Source organism: Athene noctua, unplaced genomic scaffold, assembly GCF_965140245.1.
Source record: "Athene noctua unplaced genomic scaffold, bAthNoc1.hap1.1 HAP1_HAP1_scaffold_292, whole genome shotgun sequence".
NCBI classification, from domain to species: Eukaryota; Metazoa; Chordata; class Aves; order Strigiformes; family Strigidae; genus Athene; species Athene noctua.
In genome coordinates, this window is record NW_027437753.1 from 25,001 (window position 1) to 32,500 (window position 7,500).

Genomic DNA, 7,500 nt, shown 5'->3' on the forward strand with positions numbered 1-7,500 from the left:
GCGGGCGGGCGGACGACGCGGGGCTCTGCGTGCGAGCGAGCAGGGGCGACATCCGTGACAGGTGCTCCGGCGGCTTCAACACCGGCAGAGCCGGCTCGCCGCGAAGCCTGTCCGACGTGCCCGAGGCCAGCCTCAGTAGGCTACGCCTCCGTACCGGTACCAGTCGAGGGGGTGGGGGACCGGGTGCGCGGGATGTGCCCCGCCACCGCCGCCACCCACCCGCCACGCACAAGGATTCCCTTCAGCCGACTCGGCTGGACCGGGGTAAAGCCGCGACAGGCTCGACTCCGCCGGTCTTCCAGCGTTCAAGTGCCGGCGGCCGCCGCCGGCCACCGGCCTTTGCCCAACAAACGCAGGGAACAGGTTACCCCGGAGGGAAAAAGCCAGGTGTGGAACAGCTCAGGCGGGGGGCCGGGGGAAAGCCGCTGAAGGCTCAGGACACCCCGCCGGCCATCTGCATCCGGCTGCCGGACACCACCACCGGCCAAAAACAAAAAAACGTGCTGTACCCGCATCGCGGGCTCCGGCTTAGGGCCAGAGAGCAAAGGAACCGAGGCGCCGACCAACCTCGCTCACAGCACCGTGCAGACCTCCCCTTCACTGAGCCCGGCTGGTACAAACCAGGGACGCCAGGAGCAGACCGGACACCGCAGGCCGCCCCACGTATGGCATCTGCACCAGGAAAAAAAGAAAGCGGAAAAGAGGACCGAGGCGCCGCCGCCTCGCCTTACCATCATCCGGCTTCTCAGGGGACCAGAGTGGTGGGGGGGGGTAGCCGCTGAAGGCTCGAGACACCCCACCACGGCCATCTGCACCCGGCTGCCAGCCAACACCGGCGGCCAAAAACGTACCGTGCTGTGCCCATGTCACGGGCTCCGGCTTAGGGCCGAGAGAGCAAAGGACCCGAGGAGTCGACTAGCCTTCGCTCACAGCACCGTGCAGACCTCCCTTCACCGAGCCCGGCCGGTAGAAACCAGGGACGCCGAGAGCCGGCCGGACACCACAGGCCGCCCCGCACGTATGGCATACGATACCGGCAACGAAAGGAGTAAACCAAGAACCAGGGAGGCGCCGCCGCCTCTCGCCTTACCATCGTCGGGCTCTCGGGGGGCCGGGGGGGGGGGGCCACCCACCGGTGGCTCGAGACACACCCCCCCCGGGCCGTCTGCATCCAAGCTGCCGGCCACCGCGACCAGCCAAAACCGTGGCGTGCCCATGCCACGGGCTCCGGCTTAAGGCCGGCAAACAAAGGGAGCAGGTGCCGCCGCCGCCACCTCTCGTCCCATCCCCAAGGCCCCCTCAAGGAGCTGGGCAACAGCCCCCGACGGGCTGGAACCGTACGGAGCACCGCTGTGTCAACACACATACCGGCGCTCCCCCCCTCCGCCATCATCGGGCTCTCGGGGGACCGGGGGGGGGACGGGGGTAACCACCCACGGTAGTCTCACAGCTCGGCTCCCCCCCCCAGTATCCAGCGTTCAAGTGCCGCCAGCCGCCTCCGGCCACCGGTCTTCGGCCTCTCCCGTGCACCTCTGCCCGTCCTTTTCTCACCACTCGGCAGCGACCGCCCCAACGCCGCCCGGCTTCGTGCCGTTCGGCATCTCTCTGGGTGCTCTCGGTTCCGTGCACGCTCGCCTGACAGAGCACCGGCTTGAGAACCGTGCCCAATTCCCCGGGGGAAACCACCGTCTGCGGCCGCCCAGCATTCCACTTGGCCGGCTAAGCCGCGTGCCCTCGCTCGGTGGCGCTTGTCTGGAGCAGAGACGCCTCGTGCCCCTATATAAGGAGAATATGGGTCCGCGCCGGAAAGGGGCGCTTAAAGGCAGTGTCTGCCTGCCAGCGGGGGAGGCGCTGCAGAGACGCCGACTCTTACGATGACCTAACTGGAGGCAGCGCGAAACAGCGACCCCTTGGAGGAACTGCCGGAGCCAACAGGTCTGCCCGCGCTCTAAGTCCCGACGGAGCCGGGTAGACCTGGCAGCCCTTTCGACGGACGCTGAGCCGGCCGCCGGCAACGTGGAGCCGGGTACACCTAGCGGCCACCGCCGGTCGCCTCGGAGGTGGGTAGACCTGACGGCCGCCTCACGCCCCGGAGGCGGGTAGACCTGACGGCCGCCTCACGCCCCGGAGGCGGGTAGACCTGACGGCCGCCTCACGCCCCGGAGGCGGGTAGACCTGACGGCCGCCTCACGCCGCGGAAGCGGGTAGACCTGACGGCCGCCTCACGCCCCGGAGGCGGGTAGACCTGACGGCCGCCTCACGCCCCGGAGGCGGGTAGACCTGACGGCCGCCACACGCCCCGGAGGCGGGTAGACCTGACGGCCGCCTCACGCCGCGGAAGCGGGTAGACCTGACGGCCGCCTCACGCCCCGGAGGCGGGTAGACCTGACGGCCGCCTCACGCCCCGGAGGCGGGTAGACCTGACGGCCGCCTCACGCCCCGGAGGCGGGTAGACCTGACGGCCGCCTCACGCCCCGGAGGCGGGTAGACCTGACGGCCGCCTCACGCCGCGGAAGCGGGTAGACCTGACGGCCGCCTCACGCCCCGGAGGCGGGTAGACCTGACGGCCGCCTCACGCCCCGGAAGCGGGTAGACCTGACGGCCGCCTCACGCCCCGGAGGCGGGTAGACCTGACGGCCGCCTCACGCCCCGGAGGCGGGTAGACCTGACGGCCGCCACACGCCCCGGAGGCGGGTAGACCTGACGGCCGCGTCGCGCCCCGGAGGCGGGTAGACCTGACGGCCGCCTCACGCCCCGGAGGCGGGTAGACCTGACGGCCGCCACACGCCCCGGAGGCGGGTAGACCTGACGGCCGCCTCACGCCGCGGAGGCGGGTAGACCTGACGGCCGCCTCACGCCCCGGAGGCGGGTAGACCTGACGGCCGCGTCGCGCCCCGGAGGCGGGTAGACCTGACGGCCGCCTCACGCCCCGGAGGCGGGTAGACCTGACGGCCGCGTCGCGCCCCGGAGGCGGGTAGACCTGACGGCCGCCTCACGCCCCGGAGGCGGGTAGACCTGACGGCCGCCACACGCCCCGGAGGCGGGTAGACCTGACGGCCGCCTCACGCCCCGGAGGCGGGTAGACCTGACGGCCGCCTCACGCCCCGGAGGCGGGTAGACCTGACGGCCGCCTCACGCCGCGGAGGCGGGTAGACCTGACGGCCGCCTCACGCCCCGGAGGCGGGTAGACCTGACGGCCGCCACACGCCCCGGAGGCGGGTAGACCTGACGGCCGCCACACGCCGCGGAGGCGGGTAGACCTGACGGCCGCCTCACGCCCCGGAGGCGGGTAGACCTGACGGCCGCCACACGCCCCGGAGGCGGGTAGACCTGACGGCCGCCACACGCCGCGGAGGCGGGTAGACCTGACGGCCGCCTCACGCCGCGGAGGCGGGTAGACCTGACGGCCGCCTCACGCCCCGGAGGCGGGCAGACCTGTCGGCCGCTTCACGCCCCGGAGGCGGGTAGACCTGGCGGCCGCGTCGTGCGAGACATTTTTGTTTCGATAGATGCCAATGAAATCCGAAAAAAAATAAATGAAAAGGGAAATTTTTTTTCTTAACGCACCCCCGCACCCCCGCGCCCCGCCGCGCTCTCATGTGCACGCAGCACCAGCCCCCCCACCCCCCCGCCCCGACCCGTTGGCTGCCATGCAGTCGCTGGCATCATTCGCTGCCCGCCCCCTCGGCCGCCAGTCAGCCCCTCTGCGCCGCGCCACTCCGCGCCGCACGGCGCCGCCCGCCACTCCCCCCCCCCGCTTCCCGCGGCTGCCAGGGGACCCGGCAGAAGCGGCGACGTTCCCCGCACCTCACCCCCAACGGAGACGCCCGTCTCGCTGGAGCGAGTTCGCATCGGGAACCGGGCGCTTTTCGCCGGGTCGGGGTCCCGGCGCTGCCGGGCGGTCCTCGGCTTCAGCTTTTGGTTTCGCAGCGTGGGTTTAGCTTTAGTCTCGGGGGAGGGGGGGTGGGGGGGGGGGTGGGGGTGCGTGTGTGTGTTTTTATTTTGTTTCTTTCCCCCCGCCTTTCGCTGTGCCGCAGAGGCGTGGGCACCGGGCGCCCTTCACCGGGTCCGGGTCCGGGTCCGGGTCCGGGTCCGGGTCCCGGCGTTGCCAGGCGCTCGCTGGCATTCGCGTTTAGGTTTTTTTCGACGGGGTTGGGGTGGGGGGGTGGGAAGGGGGCTCCCGGGCTTTATGTGTGGGAATAGGGGGTGTGGGGGTGTGTGCGCGCGTGTGTGTGTGTGTGTGTGTGTTGTTCGGATTGTTGTTTTGTTGTTTGTTCCCCCCCCCCCCCCCCCCCCCCGCCGCGACACACACGAGCTCGGACACACACGCAGAGACACAGAGAGAGAGAGAGAGAGAGAGAGAGAGAGAGCGCGCGCGCGCGAGAGAGAGACACAGGCGCGCACACACACACACGCACACACAGACACAGACACACACACACACACACACACGCACGCACGCACGCGCACACACACAGACACCCCCAGCCCCCCACCCCCCCCAGCCCCCCGACCCCCACCGTCGCCCGCGCGCCCGAAGAGCCGTTGGTCCCCGCCCCACCGCTGCAACTCCGGAGCTGCAGGGCGGTGGGTGCGGCCGCCAACCGACCGCAGCCTCCTCGGCGCCGCGGAGCACTACGGCTGGGGGGTGGGGGATCGGGGGCGGTTTCTGTTACACCACCACCACCACCACCACCCGCCCTCGCTGCTCTCCCTCCCACCCCTTCGGCGTTCGTTTGGCTTTCAACCCGCGGCGGGAACGGAGCAGGCGGGCAGGAGGGCGGGCGGCCGAGCGACCGACTGAGGAAGGCGGGGAGCCGGGCCGCGGGCACGGCGCGGCAGGGACTCGGCAGCTGCGGGGGCTCAGCGTCCAAAACACGCGCCACCCATCATCGCCGCCGCCGGCGGGAGGCCCCTCCGGGCCCCCCGGCACGGAGGCGGCGGCGGCGACGCCGCTGGGTCCTAAGGTCTCCCGCCTTCCTTCCCTGGAGCGGCCAATGTGCTGCTGCTGGTGGAAAGCGGGCCGGAGGTAGGGGGCGGCCGGTCTCCTCGCGAACCCCGGGGGTGGCAGGGGGCGGCCGGTGTCACGGTGGACCTGGTGGCGGGAGGGGTGGGGGTTGGGGGGGGGTCGGCAGGGGGGTCGACAGAGCTCGTTGCGGCGGTGGGGGGGCGGGGGGGGGGGGGGGTGGTGGGGGGGTGGTGTTGGTGGGGAGCGGTTTCTGTTGTTACACACACACCCCCGCCCCGTCGCTGCTCTCCCTCCCACCCCTTCGGCGTTCGTTTGGCTTTCAACCCGGGGCGGGAACGGAGCAGGCGGGCAGGAGGGCGGGCGGCCGAGCGACCGACTGAGGAAGGCGGGGAGCCGGGCCGCGGGCACGGCGCGGCAGGGACTCGGCAGCTGCGGGGGCTCAGCGTCCAAAACACGCGCCACCCATCATCGCCGCCGCCGGCGGGAGGCCCCTCCGGGCCCCCCGGCACGGAGGCGGCGGCGGCGACGCCGCTGGGTCCTAAGGTCTCCCGCCTTCCTTCCCTGGAGCGGCCAATGTGCTGCTGCTGGTGGAAAGCGGGCCGGAGGTAGGGGGCGGCCGGTCTCCTCGCGAACCCCGGGGGTGGCGGGGGCGGGGGGTGGGGGGGTGGGATGGGGCGGGGGGTGGCGGGGGGGGGGTGGGTGGGCTGGGGGGTGGGGGGGGCGGCCGGTGTCACGGTGAACCTGGTGGCGGGAGGGTTGGGGGGGGGGGGGGGGGGGGGCGGGCTCGTCGCGGGCCAAGCGGCGGTGTTGGGGGGGCGCCGCCGGTCTCACGGAGAAGCACGTGGCGGGTGGGGCGGCTTTGGCGGGATGGGGGGGCGGCCGTATACGCGTGCGCGCGCGGGCAGCCCCAGGCAGACGGCTTCGGGCCGGGCAGCTTGTGGGGGTGCGGGGCAGGCGGGCGCACGTGCGTGGGCAGAGCGTGAGCTCCTGAACCGTTTCTGAATCGATGCCCTAGCGCTGGTCAGGCTTCCGCTTGACCTCTCCGTTCGTGATTCTCGTCGCGTGTTTTCAGGTCCGCGTTCGATCCCGTCTCAGCCGAACTCTTCCCTGCCGGTTCCGACCCTCGCGTCCGTACGCTAGCCGGCAGCTGCGCTGGCCCCGTCGCCTCCCCAGTTGAAGGTGAGATCACGAGGGGCGCTGCATAAGCCAGGCCTCGCCTCGCCGCTGGCCTGCCTACCGGCTCGAAAGCTGCAGGAGACCCCCTCGCGTGAGAGCCCACCAGCCACGGCCCGGCCCAGGCCCATCACGTCCTAGTCCAGGCGTGACTTCGCCGCGAGAGGCTCAGGCCACGGCCTGCTCCCTGCCTTGGAGCTACGCGGGTGCCCGTGTCATCCCGAGCCGCCGCCTGCTTCAAGCCAGGGCCCGCTCGGGCACGGCGTGACGTCACAGGCAGCTCGGGAGCCCGGGCCCGGAAGCGCCCTGTTACCCCTCCTCGGCTACTTGTGACGTCACAAGGGGCAGGCGGCGGGGAGCGCGGGGGCTGCCGGGAGGGGGTGGCGGGAATGCCGGCCAGAGACCCGGCCGTGCTGGGACCCCACGCGGACGCAGACACCGGTCGATGCCAGCGGTCGCACGGCGGCCAGCGGGTCCGGGCAGGGCAGCGGCGTGAGCACCGCAGGGGGAGGCGGCTGTAGAAAAAAAAAAAACAACTAATTTTTCCTTTTCATCTCTCTTTTCCCGTTTCTGTGGTGGCTGCGATCGCAACCCAGAAAAGACGACGACGGCACGGGGCGGGAGGTTGCAGCTTCATGCCTTGTATTACAGGCGCTGCAATCTCGGACGAGCGGAGGGTAAAAAACCGAAATGACACGCTCCTCTCACCCCCACCGCCGCCAACCGGCAGCCCTGCACCTCGCCGAGAGAAGCACGTACGCTTAAATCTGGGGAGCCCGCATCCACCCCGCCAGTACGACGTGGGTACCAGGCCGGTTGCGGGCCGGCAGGTCTACCCGGCCGGCCGGCCGGGAGGGACACCAGGTCTACCCGGCCGGCCGGCCGGGAGGGACACCAGGTCTACCCGGCCGGGAGGGACACCAGGTCTACCCGGCCGGCCGGCCGGGAAGGACACCAGGTCTACCCGGCCGGGAGGGACACCAGGTCTACCCGGCCGGCCGGACTTGGGCTGGAGGCCGCCCGCGGGAGGGACACCAGGTCTACCCGGCCGGGAGGGACACCAGGTCTACCCGGCCGGGAGGGACACCAGGTCTACCCGGCCGGCCGGCAGGGAGGGACACCAGGTCTACCCGGCCGGCCGGACTTGGGCTGGAGGCCGCCCGCGGGAGGGACACCAGGTCTACCCGGCCGGGAGGGACACCAGGTCTACCCGGCCGGGAGGGACACCAGGTCTACCCGGCCGGCCGGCAGGGAGGGACACCAGGTCTACCCGGCCGGCCGGACTTGGGCTGGAGGCCGCCCGCGGGAGGGACACCAGGTCTACCCGGCCGGGAGGGACACCAGGTCTACCCGGCCGG